The 27,508-nt window shown below is 43.2% G+C and overlaps 1 long non-coding RNA gene across 1 annotated transcript; it reads right to left on the bottom strand.

Moving 5' to 3' along the window:
• Nucleotides 1-22,909: 22,909 nt before the first annotated feature.
• On the bottom strand, nt 22,910-23,202 carry LOC126933485 (uncharacterized). Its single transcript, XR_007718636.1, has 3 exons — nt 23,184-23,202; nt 23,008-23,095; nt 22,910-22,964 (listed from the first exon to the last, which is right to left on the bottom strand). It is a non-coding gene; the product is annotated as an uncharacterized LOC126933485 (long non-coding RNA).
• Nucleotides 23,203-27,508: the final 4,306 nt, after the last annotated feature.

Genomic DNA, 27,508 nt, shown 5'->3' on the forward strand with positions numbered 1-27,508 from the left:
CTCTGAACTCATCTGTGTATCCAGCTACCTAATTGTATGACATACTGAAATCACCAACCGGCCTTCCTGTCCTGCCTGGAGAACAGGTGCAAGTCTAATTTCTAGCTCCAGTGTCCGCTAGCTATACCACTGCGGGCTTTGCCTTAAAATAAGGAGAATTAGAAACTCTCTGGCCATGATTGCTCATCTACACAATTTTCAGTTTGAGGAATATCCTACTGGGGTGTTGTAAGGATGAGTCAGGTGGCATTTGTTTGGTTCTCTTATTGAGTTCCCTTTCATAACAGTCTCAACGTCTTCTCAAACTCTTTGATGTGAATTGAAAACATTTCTTCTGTCATACTGTTCATAAGACACATTTTTAAAACACTGAGATAAATATGGAATTATTAAAAGAATATTTAATCTCGACTTACATATGGGATACTTTTTCCTCCGAAAAGTTTCACAGATATAGAAAGATATAGACATTCTCACTCATTTACTTACAGAATCTCTACTAGTTCCCAAGAAGTGAGTGACATGTTCTATTGGGCTTACACAGATTCTTATAGGAAAGAAAATTGGAGAGCCCAATGCAGGCCCTTCCTCATCAAACTCTTGCCTTTTATCTTCCCTAGGTCCTGCAACTGTTCATGTATGGTACGGCACCCCTTCTCCATGCTCATTTGCTGTTCAGTTGAATCAAAGCAGTTTGGTGAACGAGACTTTGTGACAAGATGGCAGCATTCAATTTTAACTATTCACATAATATACTATTGGAATTAGTATCTAGTCTTTCTGCTGAATGAGCTGTTCTTTGTAAAGAAGATATATGTAAAGACATAAGTTGATATGCATGTATGTTTGTAGACATGTGTGTAAGTCTGTGTATAAAGCCTTTCAGTAACTTCTGTAAGAGAAACTGGATCTTTCGCCATGCCATCATGGCAAATTTTGCTATAAATGTTAAAACTATCTTTTTTTTTTTTCTTTTTAGGTCATTCCCTGTTCTTAGAAGAAAAGGACCACTTTGCCGCTCAGAAAGTGAGCCAATTGTGAAGATGTTTGAAGATCCAGAAACTACAAGACAAATGAAGCCAATCACAAGTGCCAGATGCTGGTGACTCACTGGCTGCGTATTTCCACATCTATAGGTAAACATGATTTCCTTCCAAATAAGACTGCTATGTGGGAGTAGAGGAATGGTTCTAAATCCATTCTAAGATAATCTGGCCTCTGAAATTTGTTTTTTGTTTGTTCTTTGGTGGAAGAGCTATATTTTTAAAAGTCAACTTTATTGGGAAATAATTCACATACAATAAAATGCATACACAATTTGAGTATACAGTTTGGTAAATTTTGACAAATGCATACATTTACAATAATGGTCGCTTTGAACATGATATAAAACATTTTCATCACCCCAGAAAATTTCCTCTTGACCCTTTGCAGTCAACCCTCCTCTGCCCTTTAGAACCAATGATTCCATTTCTATCTTAATATTACTATTAAGGATCGATGGATTTTGCCTATTGCAGAACTTCACATTAATGGAATCATAACATATACACTCCTTGGGGTCTGAATTCTTTGGATCAACTTCATGTTTTAGAGATTCATTGGTGTGTAACACAAATCGTTTGTTCCTCTTTATATTGCCAAGTTGTGTGACTATGTCACAGTCTGTTTATCTATTCACCTGTTGGTGTTATTTTAGGTTTTTTATGATAATGCATAAAATTAGTATGAACATTTATGTACTAGTCTTTTTGTGAATGTATACTTTTATTTACCTGGGATAAATATTTAGTAGTGGAATTATTGGGTCATATTATAAGTATAGCAGTTAGATTCCTTAAGACTGTTCCCAAGATCCCCCAACTCCTGGTTTACACACCCTGTATAACCATTTTCTTTTGATTATGGGTAGGACTTCTCAATGATGAATGTTATTTCTATGATTAGTTAACAAACGTGGAGATTTGCAGCTGTAATTAGCATTCCCAATCTGTTGACTTCAAGTTAATTACTAGGGAGATTTTTCTGGGTGAACCTAACCTAATCAACTGAGCTTTTTAAAAGAGGCTCTAAAGGTGAGAGATTCCCCTGTTGGCCGTGAAGAAGCAAGCTGCAAGGAAATGAGTTTCTCACAACAACCATATGATCTTAGAAGAGCACCGTGAGCCTTAGATGAGTCCTCAACCCTTGTCCACACCTTAATTGAAGCCTGTGAGCAAAGTACCCAGCTAAGCATTGCCTGGACTCCTAATCCAGGGAAACTGTGAGGTAATAAATGTAAGTGGTTTTAAGCTGCTAGATTTGCAGTAATTTGTTACATAGTAATTTGTAAAAACTAATATAATAAGTGTATGCATAACTTTACAAAACACTGCCAATTCTTATTTTCAAATGTGGCTTACCATTTTACATTCCCAAGTTCAATATATCAGAGTTCCAGTTGCTCCATATGCCTGACAACATTTGATGGGTATGTCCTTTCAATTTCTCCATGCAAGCGAATATATTCTAGTATCTCATTGTGGTTTTAAGTTGCATTTTCCTAGAAACAAATGACATAAAATAGGATTTCTTAGGCTTCTTGGACGTTGGTATATCTTCTTCTATGAAGTGTCTGTTTGAGTCTTATGCCCATTTTTGTTGAACTTTTTTCTCAAAATTGGTTTCTACAAATGCTTTATGTAATCTTGATATTAATCCTTTTCCAATTATTCAGATTAAGAGTACCTTCTCCCAGTCAACGACTTGTCTTTTTACATTTTCCACTGTGTCTTTTGAAAATCAGAAGACTTTTTCTTTGAATAAGATAAATTTATATATTTTTAATTTGTATGGTTTTTTTTTGTTCTAAGAAGTCTTTGCCTACTTTAAAATTGCAGAATGTTTTCTGCTAGAATTTTTAGACTTTTAGTTTCTCCATTTAGGCCTAGGATCCAAGTAAGTCTTTAAATCAGTTAGTGTAAGTCTTCCAACTTTCCCAACTCTTCAAGATATTTTGGATATTCTACATACTTTGCATTTCCATATAAATTCTAAAAACAGCTTACCAATTACTCTGAAAGGCCTGCTGAAATTTTTATTAGAAGCATAATGAATCTATGAATCATTTTGGAGAAATGGATATCTTAGCATTACGTATTTCATTTTATGAACATTGTCTATCTTTTTATGTATTTAGACCTTTTCTGTCTCTTCTCACTAACGTTTTCTAGTCGTTTTTACAGAGGTCTTGCATAAAATTTATTTATTTCTAAGTCATAAAATTTATTTCTAAGTATTAGCGAAGCTCTTAGAGATGGTATTTTATAAAAGTATTTTTTCACTGCTTATGTTTTATATATTAATCATTATCTTACAGATTCATTTATTCATCCTACTAGTTTTTTTCAATATTCCTTAGAGTGTTCTTCATAGACAATCCTGCCCTTTGTGAAAAGCAACAGTTTTACTTCTTTCTTCCCAATTATTATCCCTTTATTTATTTTTCTTGCATTATCACTCTAGCTATGACCTCTCACAACATTGAACAGAAGTGGTGAGAGCTGATACCCATGTTTTACTCCCAGTCTCAGGAAGAAAGCATCCAGTCTTTTACCATTAAGGGTAACATTAGCTATAGGTTTTATAAATACTTTTCTGTAGTTTGATGAAGTTTTATTCTTTCTTTGCTGAGAGTTTATTTTTAAAATTAATAAATAGACTCAGATTTTATTGCTGAATTTTAATAGATAATATAGTTTGGCTGTATCCCCACCAACATCTCACCTTGAATCCCCACATGTTATGGGAGGACCCAGTGAGAGGTAATTGAATCATGAGGTTGGGTCTTTCTCATGCTGTTCTCATGATTGTGATCAAGTCTCATGAGATCTGATGGTTTTATAAAGAGCAGTTCTGCACGTGCTGTCTTTGCCTGCTGCCACGTAAGACGTGACTTTGCTTCTCCTTCACCTTCCACCATGATTGTGAGGCCTCCAAAGCCATGTGGAACTGTGAGTTAGTTAAAACTCTTTCCTTTATAAATTACCCAGTCCTGGGTATGTCTTTATTAGCAGGATGAGAATGGACAAATACAATGCATATGGAGGACTTTTGCAATTAAAGATTAGAAATAATAATCTGTAATTTGTCCATTTCAATGTGTTTGGCCAAGCTGCAGTTCATTCACAAAATAATTCCCAATATCATCATGGCAACATTGATCTCTTCCTGTAGTCATCTAGGGCTGCTTTAATAAAATTAGTTATCTAGGGCTGCTTTAATAAAATATCACAGACTAGGTGCCTTAAGGAAAAAAATTGCTTCTCACAGTTCTAGGGGCTGTAAGTATAAGAAGAGTGTGACAGCAGGGTTGGATTCTGGTGAGGTCTCTCTCTTTGTCTTGCCAATGGCTGCCTTCCTGTGGTGTCCTCATATGACCTTTCCTCTCTGCACGACTGATGTCTTTCTCTTCTTATAAGGACACTACATATGGATTTTGAGGGAACAAGATCCAATCTATAACAACCACTCCCAAAATATCTTGATACAGCTCAGAGAGTATGTTCATCCACACACTCAATTGTATGACTCTGATGAGAAAACCAAAGGAAAAGTATTCTGTAAACATTCATCTTATCCACGCGTGATAAGATTATAATAACAGATATACCTCTATTTTCTTGAAACTAAGTTGTCACTGACTGTAAGTTATGTTTCAGCTTCAGAAATAAGAAGATGGGATAGGGAGAGTGTATTTTGGAATCAACGAAAAACAGCATTCTTACGCAAGTGCCTTTCAGATTTGGGATATTAACAGATCCATAAATTCAAGACAAAACAAAAATTGATCATTACCTCACATTTGGGATATATAAGCATTAAAACATACGAAAGATCACTCTAAAAATAAATAGTAGTCCTTCCCACTAAGGAACACACATATGTATCTAAATTTATTTACATTTACGGAACAGTGCCAACTGAGAGAATAGAATTTGGGAATCCCTGCTACAGAAAATGAAGAACTGAGATTTAAAGATCAAAGACACTAGGAAGAAGAGGAAAACGTGCTCACTGCAGTAAAACAGACTTGATCAATCTTTTGACTGTTTTATCAACTAAGGAAGGTGCCATGACGATGTCTCAGCTTTGGATGAACATTAAATTAGCAGGATAATTATTTCCAACATTCTGTCCATTACATGATCGTAGGCCATGATAACAAAGAAGCAAGACTTGTGGCAGCCAAAAGTAGAAATTAAGTTTCTGCAGAGACGTATCTGAGAAGGCATTTTTAGCCACTTCCACGATCCACATGGAGAGGGAATTCTAGGCAAAGCCAGAGGGCTGGACTAGAAACAGGTGCATTTGTGAAGAAAAGAAAAAAGACATCAATGATTTCCTGTGCAAAATGTATGCTTTGCAGCCTCAGGTCACCTGGGAGTTCTCATTTATGTGGGCACTGTAGCAATTAACACTTTATATTTTTTCACACAGTAATTCCATTAATTAATATCTCTATATAACTTTATGCATAGAGTGCTGTTTTAATATAAATTTCAAGTACTGCAGGTAATGAAGATACAAACCAGGCAACACTATACCATTCAACTCATTACTTGGAGGAATTTATAAAAATATGCTTAGAAGGAAGTAATTCACCTATAAAAGATTTATAGCATTTACTGGGTCAACCAATTCCTATCATAGCAAGTTGAATCTACACTCATTAACTTGGTTCATTTCTGAAAATAATTGTCTTAGCCTCTTCCAAGCTGAAGAGCGCATGAGTTCTCACCAGAGCAACCATGTCTTGGCAGAAGCAGGAGGGGGCACTGTGCTTAAGGAGGACACAGCTGGAGGAGAGAGGTCGGAATAGGTCTTGAACCCGAAATTTTTTCATTCAGGCATCGATCGCTGTTTGCTCACTGTCACAGACTTAGAGCTGCATGTATTTTGCCTTTGATCCTGAGAAATCCTAACAAGCAGAATTAAAAGCAAGTGGTCCTAGGAAGCCTCCATCACTGATTGCCTGAACACTTGAAGGCAAAAAACCAAACAGCATGATGGGTCTCCAAGAGCCAGATCCTGGGGCAAAAATACAAAAGCCCTATCTACAGTAGGAATACGGATGACGCCTTCTTCACCTTTGTTCATTCCACCCAGGTAGGGCATTTACTGGGGCAGGATGATGTGTCTAGCACCGCAGGTGAGTCAGGACAAATGGACTCCCAGTGTGGACTCTTGGAAGCATCTCTCTCTTACCTTGGAAGGTTATTTAACCTCTCTGTGCCTCAAGTCACTCATGAGAAAAATAGAGATTATTATAGTTATCCACCAGATATGTTTGTGTGAGTGAGATGCATTAACTGCTTGGCATATAGTACTCACAAATACTAAATGTAAATAAAATATTTAACATAGATAGCAGCTATCATTATTATTTACACTGTCACCTTAATCATGTAATCCTAAGGAAGTTATGATTGCCGTATTGTTATTATTTCAACTTTTCCAACGAGGAAGTTAGGCAACTCATTCAGAATCACAGGGATCGTTAGGTGGCTGAAGCCAGCTTTTTGTGTCCTCAGGTTTTTCTTCTACTACAGCCGGCTGGGGAAGGGAGAACAGGGAATGGTAGGGACAGAAACTGAGAGTAGAAAAGGAACTTCACATGCATGCCAGCTACTTTACTTGTCTTTCTCTATTTGATTCTCACGATATGCACATAGTCAGGCAGTGGCTGTATTTTAAGGTTTTGGAACTTGAGGGTAAGCAAGGCTACTTAATTTTCTTGCCATGGTGACAACATTATTTCAAATGGCTGAGAGAGACTTCTCAGATGTGTCTAAAAGTAAAGATTATGCTTTTCTTTATGACAGAAACAGAGTGAAGTTGACATGGGACTGGCTAAGGCAGAATTGGAGTGAAGGGTCAGAGCTATCCTGGAAAAAACATGACGGGCTTTGGACTAACCTCAGTTACACTATGGGACTTTTGGAGAGCACCGGCTCTAGCCTTGAGTCCTAGAGCTGCAGACCTTTCGCGAGACTTGACCTGACACTGAATGTCTAGAACAGAAACAACAAACTCTAGCTTTCCAGATCACTTGCCTTTCCTAAATCATCCAGCACGCTGCAGCGGGATCTTCCGTAACTTCCCAGTTGTAGGAAGTATCAAGCCCTCCCCAGCCAGGCCCTTGCCGATTTCAGCACAACCATGGTAACACTATTGCAGATTGCATTTCTGCGAGTTTGTAAATGCAAGACTGAAAAAAGAAAAAGAACATAAACTCTGAACAGAGTCATTGAAATTGAATGTGTGAGATGTGTGAGGGAATTCTTGCCTGTATGAGGGTTAGCTGGTTGGCCTTCACAGAAATGGCCGTGCCCAAAAGCTGATCCGAAAAGCAGCATAGAATGTGGCCACAGGGGGAACTATACTTGGATTCTCACTGGAGCAGCTGTTGAGGGGCCGTGCACAGGAATGTGAGAGTGTGGAGGCAGTGGTGGCAATATATCAGGCGGCTCACATTCTAGCCGATCTCACAACTCTGAAGACTGGTGAAGTTGATGAGAGCTTCCAACTTCGCAGGCCAGGTGGACTGTGGTGTCCTAAACATTGTGCTCCCCGCAAAGCATATATTTCTGCAACACTCAGATGGAATGAAAGTGATTTGAGAGATGATAAAGCATTAGTGTGTCCAAGCGAACTCCAGAGCTTGCAGTCTACCCTCCCTATGGCAAAGCTGAGGAAATAGCCTCGAGGGACAGAGAATAACAGAGAATAACAGGCAGAGAAGCAAAGATGATCTTTCACCTCAGGTCCCCAAATCCAGGCAGCAGTGTGGTTTTGGTTTGTTTCACAATGCCATGGAAAATCTGAAATCCTCTATATAACTGAGTGGATAGATGGGTAAGCAAATAGACCGTCCAACTGTTCTGCAGATAAGGCGCGGGTGCCTCAGGACAGGTGAGCGTCAGTGAGGAGGAAGGAGGCTCTATCCCAAATTGAGACGTTTAGAAGCTCTGGGCTTCATTTTTCCTAATCTGGACAAGCCACTCTCCCTCTCTGGGCCTCAGTTCTTAAATCTTTAAAATGCAAGAAAGCAAAGAAATTTACAGCTCTAAGATTCCTAGTATCCTATTTTAAAAACTTCTCTGCCTCTCTAAAAAGATGAGAGGAAATATGGACAGAGAAAGGGACAGGAGAAGAGAGAATGTGTGAAGAAGAAAGAGAGAGATTCCGGATTCAACAGCCATCAGTGTCGCGTTTCCCTTTTCTCTGAAAGCCAAGAGACCTTCAAACGCCTGCCTATTCCGGGGTAAGACATCCCCAGAGGCAACCACGCCTGGGGATTTTCCAGGGATCAGGAGCAATTAAAGGACACATAGCTTTCCACTTCCAGCAGGCCGCTTCCAGGGCAATCCCCGGAAGGCCTGGGAGGACACCGATACAAGAATGCGGTTGCACCCTTCCTCGAAGGAAGCGTCAGGGCCTGCGGCCACAGCTGTGTCCCGGCCCACCCTCTTTTATTCCTCTGCGTAGTCTCATGGCCTTGGGACCTGTCGGGCATTCCTGGGTGTGGGCACAGATGCCTCTGACCACCACCCGACGAGAAGTATCTCCGGAAGAGTGTCCTACCCTATTTATAGCTGCTCCTCAGTTACTTTATTTTACCGTGGGCCACACAAAATGATCATAAGATACTTCCGGGTAGCCTACTAATCCACGAGTTTGAAGAGCAGACAGGGTAGAAAGCTCCCTTTGCCACTGTGTCTTGCAGATACTGCAGTCACAGATGTCTCCACCTCCTTTCTCACCACTTGGGCAGAAGATAAGTCATCACGAGGTCTCTGGGACTCCTTGAAGGGCTAACCCTGCCCTAGGTCCACCTGTGTCCACACAGGCCATGACACAGTAAAGTCAGGGGTCCTTTCTGTAGTCCCGGGGCCTTCACGAGCCTTGGCGCTTCCTCGTCTCTGCTGCTTCATGCATCCTGCTCAGAGCAGCCCACACACAGGTAGAAAGCACAGGGCCAGGCCACATCGCATCTCTCACAAATGGACAAACTTGACTCGTCATTGTTTACAGGTGGTTGGCACCAGGTCTGACTTCAGTGAATATCTGGAAAGACTTAGATTACAGCTCAGCCTTGCATTTCAGAAGAAGCTGGAGTGGGGTTTCAAAGACAGTCCTACAGGGCTCCTTCCCTCCCATTTTCTGCAGAGCATGGCACCTCTGCAGCTCACCAGACGTCTCCACAGGGTTGCAGAAAGACCTAGATTATAGTTCTGAGAGTGAAATCAGATAACCAGCCTCGAGAACTAGGGAAAAACATGAGAATTTTGGGTTGAGTTTCTGCATCTGTAAATTGAAAGGAATTCTAACTAGATGATCCTAAGGACTCTTTGAGGACAGAGATCCCCGGAATCAGTAAGCTGTACTGTGCTGAGAATTTAGTAACACACAGTTCTCATCAGAGATAGAGGCAAGAAGGTAGTTTTCATAAAAGAGAGAAGGTAATGTTGATTTCTGTTTTCTAGAATCCAAACTGACCTTATTTGGAGCCAATGGTAACTTAAGTTGTAAGACTTTTAACAGATGCAAACAATTTGTCCTTGAATCTGGGGTTGCTCTGTCTGGTGACAATTCTGGTGCTTTTCTATGTGAGGCACTAAAAAAAACCTGAGTGTCCAAATTCAGGTATATGTATCTAATGGAAAGGTCTTGGCATTGTGTTCTGAGTCAGATCTCAAAGGCAATAGTAGGCCTGGCGGTAGGCACCATGGAAGCAGGCACTGGCCTCGTGAGCTTCACCTTGTGGGATTACCCCAGTCTTTTTCTGTGGTCAGCTGTTCTAGAGTCATCACAACTGGTCTAGAGGTGTCAAAGATGGGGAATGAAGGAGAAGGAAGTCTTCACGAAGCCTAACATGGAGGAGTGAGATGATAAGCAGACTATTTGGGAAAACTGGTATTATGCCAGTATCAGTAAAAATGTTGCAATTGGTCTAGAAAGACCTAGAAACCAGACGGTTTCCACTGCGCACAGTGAAATTTGATTCTAGCTCTATCACCTCAACCAGCTGTCTGACATTGGGGATGCTAGTCCCACTGTCTGGACCTCTGCAGCTTGGTCTGTACGATGGGGAATGGGGCTAACATGGCCTGGCAGTCGCTTCAGCTTTGCTGTCCTGCGCTTCTCTGGCACAGACTCCTCGGGGCAAGCAGGGTTCTCATGGCCACCAGTCACCACTCCCTCCTCGCTCCCTCCCACGCAGCAGACCGGGCTGCTAGATGAGAGCATGAGTAGGGCAGCAGCCGGAAGCACACATGCCCACTGGATTCCAGCTATTTCCATGCTCTGGTTCTGCCCACACAGGCTGCCTTGGCAGAAGTGCCAAGTCTGCAGCTGCCACCCAGAGCATTTGTGGAGCCTGGTCACCAGCCCCGCCCTGCTGGAGTCCAGAGAGGGACACCCAGGCAGCCCACACTGTTCTCTAGAGCAGAGGCAAAGAGTCTCACAACACAGATGACCCTGCAGCCCGGCCCGTCACATACAACGCAGAGATCACCCCTGGGAGTGACCAGTAAACATTTAACGAAGGCAATCACCTCTCAGTGTGAGCATTTTGGGCTTTCTGAAATTGGATATTGGTGATGCTTTGAATCGGAAGGCAGGGAAATGAAGACAGGAACTAAGACTTCTTCATCCTTCTCCACCATCCAGCAAGGACGACAGTTTGTCCTCAGAGTATATGGCAGGTGGGAGATGAGCCAGCATCGACAGCCCCACTTTATGACAAGTAAATCTTGTTCCATACTGCCATGCTACTTTCTCTAATACTGATATGGAACGCCTATAGGGTGTTCTAAAAAGCAGATACCGCTCGCAGAACATTGTTTACACTCATGCACTTATGGCCCATGACAACCCTAGGAAGTCCTATTACCACTTCCGTTTTACTTATGATGAAACTGAGACATGTGATTTGCCCAAGGTCAGAGAGGTGGTAAGAGGTAGTGTTAGGAGGCAACGCCAGGACTCTGACTCGAGGTCCTTCTGAGTGCAGGCTATGCTGCACTGATCCACAGCTAGCTGGCAATCTGCAGTCATAGACACTGGAGCAAAGCTAGCAGAAAAGGAAGAGGTCAAGACCAACAGAACGACAGGTTCTCCCGGTTAGATTTCTCCACCAGAGAGTGGGATTTCCTCCAGTGTCCTGGATCTAAAGGTTGTCAGGAGACCTATATTGACCCTAGGAGTCAGGACCTGCACCTGCATAACCTTCCAGGGGAAGAGTGGCTTAAGGAGGAACAGAGCTCACAGACTCCTTGCTGTGCCCAACAGGGTAGAGGCAGGTCCTCTCAACTGTGCTCCCAGGGCACCCTCCCCTTCCATCTCCCATGAAGCAACTCAGCACTTTCTTTTAGAGTTATTTGTCTTATCATCAGACTGTGAGCTCCTTGGATACCTCTTCTAATATCCTAAGGACATAACCCAATGCCTGGCACACAGCAGGTACTCAAGAAACATTGGTGCAATAAGTCAACAAACTAAAAGAAAAGTTGACCTTTTTTCTTGGGTGTCCAGGCTCCCAGGGAGATAATAGAGGCAGGAACCCATCGGCAGGCTTTTGTTATAGTTGAGTTGATGTCTCCTGAGGTAGGATAAAGGGAAAAATTATTGAAGGTAATTGTTGAGTCAAAAAAGCAATTACATGAGGAGCATCGCATAAATATGTACACATGACTGGACATGCAAATGTTCTCAATCTAGAAAGTGCCATAGCTGTTTTTTCCTTAATCTTCTCTTTGTTAACACAAAGCACTTGACAAAGATTAATAAAACACGACACTTTCTTCCCGGGGAATTTACAATACAGTAGTGGAGAGACACACACATGAATAAGCAATGTAAGGAGGCCAAGAGGCTGGTTGGAGAAAGTGCAGAAACGGATGCCATTTACTGGCTTTGATTTGGCCAGTCTTGTGGCTCCAAATATGGCGCAGAAGCTTTGGTGTGGAGGGAGCTAACACTCCCTGCCTCTGGGGGAAATTAGCACACAGAGCCAGAAACGCTCAATGTTCAGAGAGCAGACTTTCTCCTACTGGGATGTAGTGGATACCAGGTATCCATGCTGGCTTGGAGAACACTGACTTTTTATTCCGCAGAATTCTCACAGGAGAACAAGAGTTGAGTCGGACACCATATCTTCCAATGGGAGTCCCCTTTGCTAACCCTGAGCTTTGCAGGGGAGAAGATAAAAGGCGTGTTACGGTGTAAGACTGTTGGTGACTTGGGCATCGGATGAGCCCTTACAGGAAGACTTCACCCCTGGGAGGAACACAGAGAGGCTAGCTGGCCTTCCCAGGGGCCTGGCAACATTTGCCTGGACATGGTTGCCAATCAGCACAACTTAACCCCTTTAGTAAGTGGATTCGTACACAGTGTTGAGATTGCCAAGTTGGGTCACTTCAGAAAATATTAGAGATAAGGGAGGTAGCAGCAGAAAATGTCTGAAGTCAAATGCTTGTCTGATAAATGCCTACTGCTGCTAATTTTCTTGAGTCAACCAAAACAATGTGACCTGTGCAAATTTCTGAGCATGGAGAACAGGAATCTTCATGACAGTGACCCTGGCTCCCTCTGTCTTCCCCCGATGTGGGCTTCTGTGTCTTCTGCACCAATCACAGAGTTTTCTGATCATCTTTAATTCCCAGGAAGACCATCTCTTTCTTTCCCTGATAACTTTCCTGCTCCCATGCAAGCTCCATCATGGATGAGAAGTTGGCATGCCTTCCCACCTCACCTACTCACAACTTTTTGACTACCTGCTCCATATTCATTATCTGTATTTGCTTCCTAGGGTTACCATAAAAAAAAATAAAAACCACAAATTGGATGACGTGGAACAACAGAAAATTACTTTCTCACAGTTCTCAAAGCTAGAAGCATAAAATCAAGATGTCATCAAACCCATGCTCTTTCTGACAGCTCTAGGGAGGAACCCTTCCATGCCCCTTTCTGCTCCTAGTGGCTCCCTGTAATCTGGGTTTCTTTTGACTTGCATCACTGTAGTTACATGGCCTTCTCTTCCCCGTGTGTCTTCATATGACTTTCTCTCTGTGCATGTCTGTCTTTGTGTCCAAGTTTCCTTTTTTAATAAGGATACCAGTTATATTGCATTAGGGTCCATTCTAGTGATTTCATTTTAACTTGATTACCTCTGTAAAGACACTGTTTCCAAATAGGATCATAGTCTGATGTAGTAGGGGCTAATACTTTAATGTATCTCTTTGAAGGGGAACATAATTCAATCTTTAACACTATAAGTCACACACTTTACATAAATGGCTCCCTTTAAATGTTACTACAACCCTGTGAGTTTAATATCATGGTCCTCACTGGAGAAGTGGGTTTTCCTGTTTGTTTTGTTTTGGGCTTGTCATTTTTTCTTAATGTGAAAATATTCACAAGTCAGGACAAAAACAATAGTCTGGGAGAAATTAATCATCTTCTATTTCGTTTCTCACAAGGGGGTCCATGGATCTCCTATGTCAGAAGCACCTGGGATGTTGTTCTAAATGCAGATTCCTGGCTTTCTTGTTTTCCTAAATTGAAATGTGTGGGAGAAGAACTTCTCTGTAATACATTCTGTAAGTCACTCTTACACCACCTTGGGTTGGTGTAAGAATGCCTTCTTTTGAAATTTGCTTCTAACACGATGGAGTAACGGGGCCAGCTTTACCCACTTTCCTTAGACAACTAGAACACTGGACAAAATATTGTTACAGGATTCTTTCATTGCCATTTCACCAGCTGGAAATCTCTGCGGCTGCCATGACCTTTTTCCAGGGCTTAGCTCAGGCCCACTGGGCTCACTCCACCCACTTGGTCCAGCAGGCTGCCCTCGGCTTGCCCTACATTCAGGATCCCTCACCTGAACAGGGACTCCGTGCTCAGCCTGTGAATGGACTAGGTGTGCTGCAAGCAGCTTCCATGTTGGGAGCCAGTGTTTAGACAAGGGAAACATGGTGGCACCTGGAAACTCGAAGATGCAACTGCAGAGCCCCAAGGTATGCTGCAGCCTTTGCTCAGGGAGTCCAAGGTCTGAGTTCCTAAGGAATGATGCAGCTCGTCACTCCCGTAGCTCCACAAGTGGGACTATGTTACAAGCTCTTTTATTTCTGCCACTCACAGCTTGGCAAAAAGACGGTAAGTTACAGCTTATTCATTCCTGCTGCCTGCAACTCAGCTAGTTCTGGGTTCTCATCCCACAACCAAGAGGATGAAGGTATACAGATGTTGGAGCGTGAGTAAGGCAGAGAAGAATTGTACTGAGTGACAGAAGGAAAACTCTCAACTGCAAGAAGGGACCCTGAAGGCAAGTTGCCTTCAGTTGCGAGTGGGGGCCCCAAAGTGGGTAGCCATCTGTGAGGCTGGTCCAGGGGTTTTTAATGGACTCAGAATGGGAGAGGGCACACTGATTTGTCCATGCATGGGCTCCTGAAAAAGTACCATTCTGTTGGTTAAAAGGCATGATCCAGAAGGAATCAATTGAGAGAGAGAGAGGGTAAGACAGAGATGGAAGCTCTCACTCTGGTCATGGCCTCTATCTGGAACCTACCAGCTCAGTTTTCAGGCTTTAAACTGTCTTTGGCTTCAAGGTCGGGTTTCATGGGGACCTGTTCCTGTCCGCCCAGGAAATTGTCTGTCTCCTATCCCTATCAATATCTAAAACAGCGATTGACAGACATGGGATAACAGACTGTGCAGGACTCTGGTCTCTGAGAAGAGGAGCACAGACAAGGCAGATCCTACAATGGCAGCAGCTCACTGCCACGAGTCAGCCTTCAGGCCATGATGCAAAGTGGGAAACCAATACAAAGCTCAGAATCCTCCCTTAGCCTCAGATTTTGGCCAGACCAATGCAGCTAAAATGTGTGTGGAGCAGAGACACTGGAAAGGAGATAATTATCTGGAAAGAGGAGTCTGGAGATCTGTAGCAAGGTTCCCCAAGTCTCTGGCTGAGTGACGATCTGTGCATGCATAGGAGAAAAATCTCTGGGGCTGGGGAACTCATTCATCTGTGTACAAGGACAAAACCCAACACTACTTAAAGAAAACAACAAAATACAGCAATCAACAGTGTAAAATTCACTGTGTCAAACACCCACTAAAAAATTAGGAATGTGAAGAAGCAAGAAATGTGACATATCCAGGAGAAAAAACAATCAAGAAAAAAAGATCCAGAAACAGCCAGGGTGATGGAATCAAAGAACACAAACATTAAAGTAGCCAAAAATATAATTCAACATTGCCTAGCTGATAATGGGTGTTCGAAATCTCAGAAACCACATTCTTAATCATTCTACAGCACTGTCTCTAGAAATCAATGTCTGCAGAGGGTATGTCCTAATCCCCATTATCTTGCTTAGAATTTTTGCTGTAATTACTTTGGTCCTTTATCTGATGTGCTGTATTATCTTGGACATTTATTGTTAGAGTGGTAAGGACTTACATTAGTTGACCTTTTTGAGAAACTAAGAGGACATGACCACTGCAATTAAAACACACCAGACTCATGTAGATGTGGCTAATTTTATAGATCTTTTCAAAAATATAATAAGCAACTGAATCCTGGGCAAAATGGCTGAATAAGAACATCTCCGGTGTGCAGCTCCCAGCGAGATCAACACAGAAGGCGGATGACTTCTGTATTTCCAACTGAGGTACACAGTTTGTCTCATTGGGACTGGTTAGACAGTGGATGCAGCCTGAGGAGGGCAAGCAGAAGCAGGGTGGGGTGTTGCCTCACCTGGGAAGTGCAAGGGGTCAGGGAACTCCCCTAGCCAAGGGAAGCCATGAGGGACAGTGCTATATTCATACTATATTCAGAAGAACCATTTCACATGCAAAAACACACATAAGCTCAAAATAAAATGATGGAGGAAGATTTACCAAGCAAATCAAAAGAAAAGCAAAAAGCAGGGGTTGCAATCCTCATTTGATAAAACAGACTTTAAACCAACAAAGACCAAAAAAGGCAAGGGCATTGCGTAATGGTAAAGGGATCAATGCAATAAGAAGAGCTAACTATCCTAAATATATATGCACCCAATACAGGAGCACCCAGATTCATAAAGCAAGTTCTTAGAATCTAGAAAGAGACTTAGACTCCCACACAATAACAGTGGGAGACTTTAACACCCCACTGTCAATATTAGACAGATCAACAAAACAGAAAATTAACAAGGATATTCAGAACTTGAACTCAGTTCTGGATCAAGCGGACCTAATAGACATCTACAGAATTCTCCACCCCAAATCAACAGAATATAAACTTTTCTCAGCACCACATAGCACTTACTCTAAAATCAACCACATAATTGGAAGTAAAACACCCCTCAGCAAATGCAAAAGAATGGAAATAACAGTCTCTCAGACCTCAGTGCAATCAAATTAGAACTCAGGATTAAGAAACTCACTCAGAAGAGCACAACTACATTGAAACTGAACAACCTGCTCCTGAATGACTACTGGGTAAATAACAAAATTAAAGCAGAAATACAGATGTTCTTTGAAACCAATGAGAACAAAGACACAACCTACTAGAATCTCTGGGGCACAGCTAAGGCAGGGTTTAGAAGGAAATTTATAGCACTAAATGCCCACAGGAGAAAGAAGGAAAGATCTGAAATCGACACCCTAACATCACAATTAAAAGAACTAAAGAAACAAGAGTAAACAAATTCAAAAGCTAGCAGAAGACAAGAAATAACTAAGATCAGCTTGGGCAGTATGGCCATTTTCACGATACTGATCCTTCCTATCCATGAGCATGGAATGTTCTTCCATTTGTGTCCTCTTTTATTTCATTGAGCAGTGGTTTGTATTTCTCCTTGAAGAGGTCCTTCACATTCCTTGTAAGTTGAATTCCTAGGTATTTTATTCTCTTTGAAGCAATTGTGAATGGGAGTTCATTCATGATATGGTTCTCTGTTATTGGTGTATAGGAAGACACATGCATACATATGTTTATTGAAGTGCTATTCACAATGGCAAAGACTTGGAACCAACACAAATGCCCATCAATGTTAGACTGGATAAAAAAAAATATGGCACATATACACTATGGAATACTATGCAGCCATAAAAAAAGAATGAGCTCATGTCTTTGCAGGGACATGAATGAAGCTGGAAGCCATTGTTCTCAGCAAACTAACACAGGGACAGGAAACCAAACACTGCATGTTCTCTTCTCATTCATAAGTGGGAGTTGATCAATTAGAACATATGGGCACAGGGAGGCAAACATCACACACTGGGGCCTGTCGGGGGTTGGGGGACAAGGGGAGGGATGGCATTAGGAGAAATACCTAATGTAGATGACGGGTTGATGGGTGCAGCAAACCACCATGGCATGTGTATACCTATGTCACAAACCTGCACGTTCTGCACGTGTATCCCAAAACTTAAAGCATAATAAAAAATATATATATATGAAATAAACTTAATTAATCTGCACATTAAGATGTCTTTATTTTATTCTTATATGGAAACGTTTCTCCAATAGTGTCTGATTATTTTCTCTGCACTGATATTTACAGTTTAATTTGAATTACATAATAATTTTAAAATTTAACAGCTTAGTATGTTTTCTTTCCTTTTATAGCATTTTAAAAAATTTGTTTCCCTTTGAATTTTCTAGTCATTCTGGAAGAGTTTTAAAATTTAGAACTAAATCTGACCAGGTCTGGTGGCTCAAGCCTGTAATTCCAGCACTTTGGTAAGCTGAGGCTAGTGGATCACCTGAGGTCAGGAGTTTGAGACCAGCCTGGTCAACATGGCGAAACCCCATCTCTACTAAAAATACAAAAATTAGCCAGGCGTGGTGGTGCATGCCTGTAATCCCAGCTACTGGGGAGGCTGAGGCATGCGAATCTCTTGAACCCAGGAGGCAGAGGTTGCAATGAGCCGAGATCCTGCCAGTGAACTCCACCCTGGGGATTAAAGCAAGACTGCATTAAAAAAAAAATAGAATTAAATCATAAATTCTAAGTTTTATTTCTAGATAAAATTCTAGATTTTATTTTTATAGTGTCAGTGTTTGCTCAGCACATCTTGTTCACACTTTGGTTTTACTGTTTGTATTTTCCTTTTGCCTTGCTCATTCAGTTTCTTTTTTATGTTGTACATGACCTTTATATTCACAAATTTATTAATTCATACATCCCAGGTATTTTTCCAGGCACTGGGCTTTGAGCAATCAATAGAACAGACAAAAATTCCTGTCTACATGGAGCAAAAAGACACACATTATAAAACAAACTAGGTCTGTGTGTGTAGTGTGTGAGATTACCAGATGTAACAGTTCTCATCAGAAAGAGACAATTGCCTGGGAGAAAGTAGTCACTGAGAAAGAAGTGATGAGCACGCCAAGAATTCCAGGCAAAGGGTTCACATAAAAGGGCCTTGAGATTGGACCCTGATCGTGTCTGAGGAACAGCAGGAAGCAATGTGGCTAGAGAAGGAGAGTCAGGGAGAAAACATCGGAGGTGGCGAGGGACACAGTAGTTTGTGTGCGCTTGGTAGGTAATTGTAATTACATCACTTTCCACTCTGTAAGTCAGGAAATCTTTGGGAAAATGTATTTAAAGCAAGAATATAATTTTATTTTTATTTTTAAAACATTACATCGGCTTCTGTGTTAAGAACAGAGTGTAAAGTGGGAAGAGCAGATCTCAGAGGGATTAGAAGTCTATTACAACAATCCTTGTAAAAGATGATGGCACCTTAGACCACGGAGGGATCGTCGAGGTGAAAAGAAGTTTTTGACATAATCTTGAAGGTGTTTTCAGCGGCATTTGCTGAAGGACCAGATATAAAGTAAAAGAGGCGAAAGGAGTTGAAAGTGATTCCAAGATTTTTGGCTTGAGTCACTGAAAGAGTGGAGTTGCTCGTCGGCCTAGATGGGGAAGCCAGCAGCCGGTGGCAAGAAGAGAGTTTTCAGGATCTAGATTTGGGGCATAGTGAGAGTTTCAGTGTCTATTAACATTCAAGAGGATATTGTTAGTATGGAGAGGGAGATACAGGCAGACAGATATGAAGGTCAATGATGGGATCAGTACTAGAGAAATTAATTTGAGAGTGATTAGTAGTTAGGTGATATTTACAATTTATTGAATGAATGAAATCACCAAGAGAATAATAGAAGAGAGAAGAGGTCCAGAGATTGAGTCCTTGTGTGTTCCAACTTTTCAAGATCAGGGGAGTGAGGAGATGTCACTAAAGAAGACAGCAGGGGTGGGCAATGAGACAGGAGTGCCAAGAGCCTGCGATGTGTGGTAGCCAAAGGCATGAACCCCTTTGCTAAATGCTGCCGCCAGGCTAAATGGGTGAGAGTGAAATAGACCATATTGTCTCAGTCTATTTTATCCATGTGTCTTTTTGCTCTTTATAGGAAATATATTTTCTTGTGTCCTACTGGGAATGCTAAACAGGTTTCTCAAATTTTTCCCAATTTTTCTTTCTTTAGATATTTAAGGCAATGTCGCCTTTTCCTGGATTTTTATTTTTTCATCAAATCCCAAATGTGGTTCCTTCTCTTTATTGCCTTTGAAAGATTAGCTATTATTTAGACTCTAGCTAAAGTCTCTATGAATGATATTCCAGTCCTTCTCTTGGAGCTTTGCTAGCTGCAGAGTGAGTTAAGAAACAACATCTGGCCCAGTTCTGAGGGTTTAGTAAAATCTTCCCTAGCAGCCCGGTACAGTGGCTCATGCTTGTAATTTCAGAACTCTGGGAGGCCAAGGCAGGTGGATCACTTAAACCCAGGCGATCCACCTGCGTCATCGCGGGGAACATGGTGAAATCCCTGTTCAAGATTAGCTTGGACAACATGGCGAAATCCCCATCTCTGCAAAGAATACAAGAATTAACCGGGCGTGGAGGTGCGCACCTGCAGTCCCAGCTACTTTGGAGGCTGAGGTTGGGAGATCACATGAGCACAGGGAGGTTGAGGCTGCAGTGAACCATGATTGCACCATTGCCCTCCAGCCTGGGTGACTGAGCAAGACCTCATTTTCTCAAAAAAAAAAAAAAAAAAAGAGAGAACAAAGCTTTTCCTAGTAAACTTATATTCTACAAGGCTACATCTTCTCTCTCACTGATTTGACCCACAATCTGAATGGCAATAAAATCTCATCTTTGGATGATTCTGCAGGTTTGGTCATCAGTGCCTGGAGCACTCATTGAGAAGAAATGTGAGACAGTGTGCAAAGGTCAGACAGAGCAGGAGAGGGTGAGGGCCAGCTCCACAACCTGCCGGGATGAAGGACACAGGAGCCTCTGCTGACCATGCTGGGACCCAACGGAGACCGTGAAGAAGTTCTAGTCACAAGATGCCCTGCCCCTAGCTCTTCTTGCTGAAGCCACCATCCAGGGCGTACATCTCCCTGCAGGCAGTCACCTGCTGCATTCTATTCATGTGTGTCCTCAGAGCCTCAGTTACCATATGGCCATGTAAGGGAGCTAAGACATGATGTGGGAAGAGAGAGATCCTGCTTCCAAAGTGGTTCCCCCCTGGTGGGTATTCAGGCAGCACAGAGCTGGTTTTGCTGACAGGTAAGAGATGAACAGGTTGAAGACCTTTCCTACAGTTAAGTGTGGCACACTTCCTGAGTAGTCACAGACCAACAGATACATTTCTTCATTCACTTCTACCAGCCTGTTAGTATTTGAAATTTCCGCCACAATTTGGCAGACGTCAGTCTTGGTTGTCAATGTACTTCGGAGTGTTCATCATGGTCTGCGTTTTAATAGGGATTTTTTTCCCCTCTTCACTACTCCCTCACATGTAATCCACCAACAGCTCCTGTTTATTTAATCAACAAACGTATCCAGTTTTTTAATGTATTAACTCCTGTTATTCCAGTCACTGTGCCACTACCGTTTCTAGCCTGAGCTAGCATCACACCTTCCTAACTTCTTTCCTCGCTTCCTCTTTTTCATCCATCTACCTGTTGGCAGGCAACTGTCAGAGCGATTTTTTAAAAACACAGAATGTATAAGCTGTATTGTATTCGTCAAGGTTTTCCAGAAAAACAGAACCAGCAGGATATATAGAGATACAGGAGGAGATGTGTTATGGAAATGGGCTCACGTGATTATAGAGGCCGAGAAGTCCTGTGATCTGCCATCTGCAAGCTGAAGACACAAGAGAGCTGGTGGTGTGAGGCCAAGTCCAGAGGCCTGGGGACCAGGAAAGCCAATGGTGTAAGCCCAAGATCAGGCCCAAAGGTCCAAGAACCAGGAGCACCTGGTTTGAGGGCCGGAGAAGATGTATGGGAGAGGGGATTCTCCTTTCCTCTGCTATTTCATTCTGTTCAGGCAGTTGATGGTTGGAGGACACCCACCTGTGTAGTGTGGCGAGGCAGTTGATGGTTGGAGGACACCCACCTGTGCTGTGTGGAGAGGCCGTTGATGGGTTAGAGGACACCCACCTGTGTAGTGTGGAGAGGCCGTTGATGGGTTAGAGGACACCCACCTGTGTAGTGTGGAGAGGCTGTTGATGGTTGGAGGACACCCACCTGTGTAGTGTGGAGAGGCCATTCATGGTTGGAGGACACCCACCTGTGTAGTGTGGAGAGGCCATTCATGGTTGGAGGACACCCACCTGTGCTGTGTGGAGAGGCCGTTGATGGTTGGAAGACACCCACCTGTGTAGTGTGGAGAGGCCGTTGATGGTTGGACGACACCCACCTGTGTAGTGTAGAGAGGCTGTTGATGGGTTAGAGGACACCCACCTGTGTAGTGTGGGGAGGCCGCTGATGGTTGGATGACACCCACCTGTGTAGTGTGGAGAAGCCATTCATGGTTGGAGGACACCCACCTGTGTAGTGTGGGGAGGCCATTGATGGTTGGATGACACCCACCTGTGTAGTGTGGAGAGGCCACTGATGGTTGGAGGACACCCACCTGTGTAGTGTGGAGAGGCCGTTGATGGTTGGAGGACACCGACCTGTGTAGTGTGGAGAGGCTGCTGATGGGTTGGAGGACACCGACCTGTGTAGTGTGGAGAGGCTGTTGATGGTTGGAGGACACCCACCTGTGTAGTGTGGAGAGGCCGTTGATGGTTGGAGGACACCCACCTGTGTAGTGTGGAGAGGCCGTTGATGGTTGGAGGACACCGACCTGTGTAGTGTGGAGAGGCTGCTGATGGGTTGGAGGACACCCACCTGTGTAGTGTGGAGAGGCTGTTGATGGTTGGAGGACACCCACCTGTGTAGTGTGGAGAGGCCGTTGATGGTTGGAGGATACCGACCTGTGTAGTGTGGAGAGGCTGCTGATGGGTTGGAGGACACCCACCTGTGTAGTGTGGAGAGGCTGTTGATGGGTTAGAGGACACCCACCTGTGTTGTGTGGAGAGGCCGCTGATGGGTTGGATGACACCCACCTGTGTAGTGTGGAGAGGCTGTTGATGGTTGGAGGACACCCACCTGTGTAGTGTGGAGAGGCTGTTGATGGTTGGAGGACACCCACCTGTGTAGTGTGGAGAGGCCGTTGATGGTTGGATGACACCCACCTGTGTACTGTGGAGAGGCTGTTGATGGTTGGAGGACACCCACCTGTGTAGTGTGGAGAGGCCGTTGATGGTTAGAGGACACCCACCTGTGTAGTGTGGAGAGGCTGTTGATGGGTTAGAGGACACCCACCTGTGTTGTGTGGAGAGGCCGCTGATGGGTTGGATGACACCCACCTGTGTAGTGTGGAGAGGCTGTTGATGGGTTAGAGGACACCCACCTGTATTGTGTGGCGAGGCCGCTGATGGGTTGGAGGACACCCACCTGTGTTGTGTGGAGATGCCGTTGATGGTTAGAGGACACCCACCTGTGTAGTGTGGCGAGGCCGTTGATGGTTAGAGGACACCCACCTGTGTAGTGTGGAGAGGCTGTTGATGGTTGGAGGACACCCACCTGTGTAGTGTGGAGAGGCCGTTGATGGTTAGAGGACACCCACCTGTGTAGTGTGGAGAGGCTGTTGATGGGTTAGAGGACACCCACCTGTGTTGTGTGGCGAGGCTGCTGATGGGTTGGATGACACCCACCTGTGTAGTGTGGAGAGGCTGTTGATGGGTTAGAGGACACCCACCTGTGTTTGGTGGCGAGGCCGCTGATGGGTTGGAGGACACCCACCTGTGTTGTGTGGAGAGGCCGTTGATGGTTAGAGGACACCCACCTGTGTAGTGTGGCGAGGCCGTTGATGGTTAGAGGACACCCACCTGTGTAGTGTGGAGAGGCCGTTGATGGTTGGAAGATACCCACCTGTGTAGTGTGGGGAGGCCGTTGATGGTTGGAAGACACCCACCTGTGTAGTGTAGAGAGGCTGTTGATGGGTTGGAGGACACCCACCTGTGCTGTGTGGAGAGGCCGCTGATGGGTTGGAGGACACCCACCTATGTTGTGTGGAGAGGCCGTTGATGGTTAGAGGACACCCACCTGTGTAGTGTGGCGAGGCCGTTGATGGTTAGAGGACACCCACCTGTGTAGTGTGGAGAGGCCGTTGATGGTTGGAAGATACCCACCTGTGTAGTGTGGGGAGGCCGTTGATGGTTGGAAGACACCCACCTGTGTAGTGTAGAGAGGCTGTTGATGGGTTGGAGGACACCCACCTGTGCTGTGTGGAGAGGCTGTTGATGGGTTGGAGGACACTCACCTGTATTTTGCGGTGTGGTCTTCTTCACTCAGGCTACCAATTCTAATGCTACCATCTTCTGAAAACAGCCTCACGGACACACTCACAAATAATATTTTACTGGCTATCTATGTGGGCATCCCTAAGCCTAGGCATGACACATACAAATAGCCATCGTACACACAGCTTTGCTTAAAGCATCAAACTTTCCAGTTCCTCTCACCCTACAAAAAATAAAATCCAAATTCCTTAGCCTGGTGCACGAAAGCCTTCCTGCCGGGGCCTGCCCAGGCTCTCTGAGCTCGTCAGCGGCAGCCTCCCTCCCCGTACCTGCCATTCCAGGCTCACTGGCTTTCTTTTCGTTACGGAAAACACCAAGCTCCTTTCTTCCACAAGACATTTGCATTGGCTTTTTGCTTTTACCTGGGAGGATCGGTCCCTAATCAGTGCACACTTGATTCTTAACCTTCTTATCTCAGCTTAAATGTTACCTCCTCAGAGAGGCCTTCCTGACCTGCCAATCTAAAGGAGTTACCCGTAATAGGAACGTATATTCTATTTGTATTATCCGCAGAGCAGTTATTGCTACTGGACATTTTTCTGGTTCATTTATATGAATTGTTGTTTTCACTTTTTCTCTGAGCCCCACTATGTTTTTTGTTTATTAGAATACACTTTATATCTAGTATTTTCATCACTGCATCCCCAGCATCTAGGACACAGTCAGGCATAAAATAATTGTTCCATAGACATTTGCTGAATGACTAAATGTAGGATGGATTTGGGGTGGTGGATTAAATGGATGGATAGATGGATGGAAGGATGGATGGAGGGATGGGAGGTTAGGTGGATAAACTTGGGAAAAGCTACCTTGGGACAGGTCAGCCAGGTGTCATTTCAAAGCAGGTCTACTTAGCTGAAGTTTCCTATGCAAATAATTACAACTTTTTAGTTGGGAGTGGTTGGATACTAGAAGCATACATTTTAGTTTTTATCATCAGGAATGGAATTGCTGTCTAAATTCAAGTATTAATTAAGTTTGAAATAAATATTTGTTTTCCATAGAAATCTGTTACTCTGATATCATCATCAGAAAATCCTGAAACAAATGGTGGTGGGGACAGAGGATGACTCGGTATTAAAGCTATAGAGGCAGTAACCCACTAGCCTATATGTACTGCATTTTCATTACGAGCTCAATCCTATTGCTTATACTGTGGTAAGAAGCCAAAACCAAAAGAAGTGAAATACATACATACATACATACATACATACATACATACATACAAATATATACATTCTAACCTTGTGAAACTTCTAAAGCTAGAAAAGAACATAGGACATAAATTACTAAAGACGAAATAAATTCTAAATTAAATGTTAACATGAGAGCAGATTCTTAGAGGCAGGAGATATCAGTGTGGACTGAGTTCATGGAGAAAGGAGTTAATGTTGCTGAGCTTGAAGGGTGAAGAGAGGTGAGTGAGATGGATGGAGGATATTACAAACGGGAGAAGTTTATGGACAAAGACAAATGTATCTTCCCCCTATCACTCTACTATCTGTGCCAGAGGCAATTAATAAAAGGTTACTTTGTTTTCTTTCAATTAATTTCATTCAGTATAGATTTTCTACAGCCCCAGGCACATGGTCGCTGAGAGCTAAAAAGCGTTTACGACTGTTATGTCCTTTGAAGAGCAGGTTGTTCATTAAAAGCTGGCCACGCCAGTGTCCTCACTGTGCAGTTGTGCAAGTTTCGGGCATAAAGTGAGAGCCATCTGGTCCTTGATCTTGGCTTCTCAGGACTTCCACGGCCAGGCCAAACCAGTGAGGTTCATGGACCAGAACCACTCGCTGTGTTAGGCAGAGTGGAGGGGTGCTTTCTGGGCACCCCCATGAGGCTGATTGCCCTGAGGAAATGTGGGCTGAGTTCTTGCCCATGAGTTTTGGGAAAGGGTGCTGAGTTGAGCTTTCTGATTGGAGAAAAGGTTTGTGTAGCATGGCATAGCACAAATAGTTCTGGGCTAAATATCACAAACCCCTGGATTTAAACACTCTCTACTACTTTCTGGCTTTCTGCCATGAGCCAGTTACTTTTCCTATCTGAGCCTCAGTGTCTTCTGTAAAATGAGGATTTAGAAAAATATCTTGATCACTTCCTCACTTTTTAGCTAAGAACAAGTGTAGAAAAATACCTTTAAAGGTTTGTTATGAGCTCAGGAAGCTCAGGAAGCACTAGAGAATATTTGGAGTAAACACGTTCTATCTCTAAATCACCACAGTACATACTAAACCCCATATACACTCGGGAGTGTTGGCCACTCTCATATTATTGTGAAGTCTCAAATGTGCTACACTAGTTAACCAACCACCCACATCAGATCCAAGGCTTTTTAAAGCAAAGCCAGTTGCTGGACACTTACATTTCCATCTTCGATTAGCATATGCAGAGGGCCAGCTGCCACTCTGGACCCACCTGCTGGAGGCTTTCTGCCTGTGGATGTCTAATAAGTCCCGTCAGGTATCTGCTATGCCCTTGGTGATGATGGAACTGTGGGTTTTTTTGAGAATGAAGAGTGACATGTGATTTATTTCCTGGTATGTGTGGCATGTGTCTTCAGATGCCTGGAATATGCAGTACCCTGTTATTAAGGCGTGTGCCCTACTTATCTCCAAGGAAACACTACTGAAAACACAGATAAGCCCAATCATCCAAACACAAGTATACACACATGGCAGGGGACTTGATTAAAGGGCAGCGAAGGGTTCTACCCTCAGCTCAGAAAAGCAGCACTAATGCTTTCAGATGATCTGAGCAGGACACTGTGTTGACTTTGACCAAACAAACAGACGTCCTATGTTGTGATTTGTGATTATAATACCAGTTTAAATTTCATCCTGGAGGCATCGCATCAGCACTAGTTACACATAAAAGTAAAATAAAAGCCTCTGCCCCAAAGCACACTTTATTAAGAATCTGCAGTCTCGAGTAAAACTGTGACAATGCTGTAATTCTCACTCCCGAATTAGAGTGAAGACAGATTCCCAGCAACATGTCATTTGAACAACATCCCTGGGACGGCGCATGTTTTTGGAATAGGCGTCATCCTTTCCCTTTCCCAGCAGAGAAGTTTTCAGTTACAATTACATATAAAATCAAATCCCGTCGGCACTCTAGTGGTGTCCAGAAAAGTAAGGGCTCCTGTTTGACCTTTGTGGAAGAGATGACAAAACATGACTCCAGGTTCTCCAGAATTCTGAACAAGTGGGGGGCATGGTCACAGACCGGAACCAAAGAACAGAGCTCACAATGCCACTCCCTAAGCCCCAGACCCAAAGGAAAAGCCTCATTGTAAAAGCATTAATATGATTATCTGCATTTTGAAAGCCTAACTTCAGGCAATATTGTCAAGCACAGATGCCTAATTTAGTGTGGTTAAGTTTCTACAATCTATATTTGCAAATAAGCCATATGGCAAGACCAGAGTATTGCCGGTTCCATGCTAAGTACCACCCCCACCATGTGTGTGCACGCGCATGCACGCCCAGAAAGACATGCACTTTTTCTTTTCTGTTTCACATCTGACCCACTTATTTCTGGCCCACTGAATAAAGAGGGAAAAAAATTAGTATATTCTGAATATTGCAAAAGTCAGACTGAAAAAAGATATTCACCAAAAGATTTCAAGAAATATAATCCAAATCCCTAGAAATTTCTAAGAAGCGGTATGAATGTCCCAGTGAATTCAGAGAAAACTGCTTTTCTGAGAACTTTCCATGGGCAGCCTTTACCAACACACAAGTCCCTTTCTAGGGAAGAGCTATA

This window comes from Macaca thibetana, chromosome 13 (assembly GCF_024542745.1).
Source record: "Macaca thibetana thibetana isolate TM-01 chromosome 13, ASM2454274v1, whole genome shotgun sequence".
Lineage (NCBI taxonomy): Eukaryota > Metazoa > Chordata > Mammalia > Primates > Cercopithecidae > Macaca > Macaca thibetana.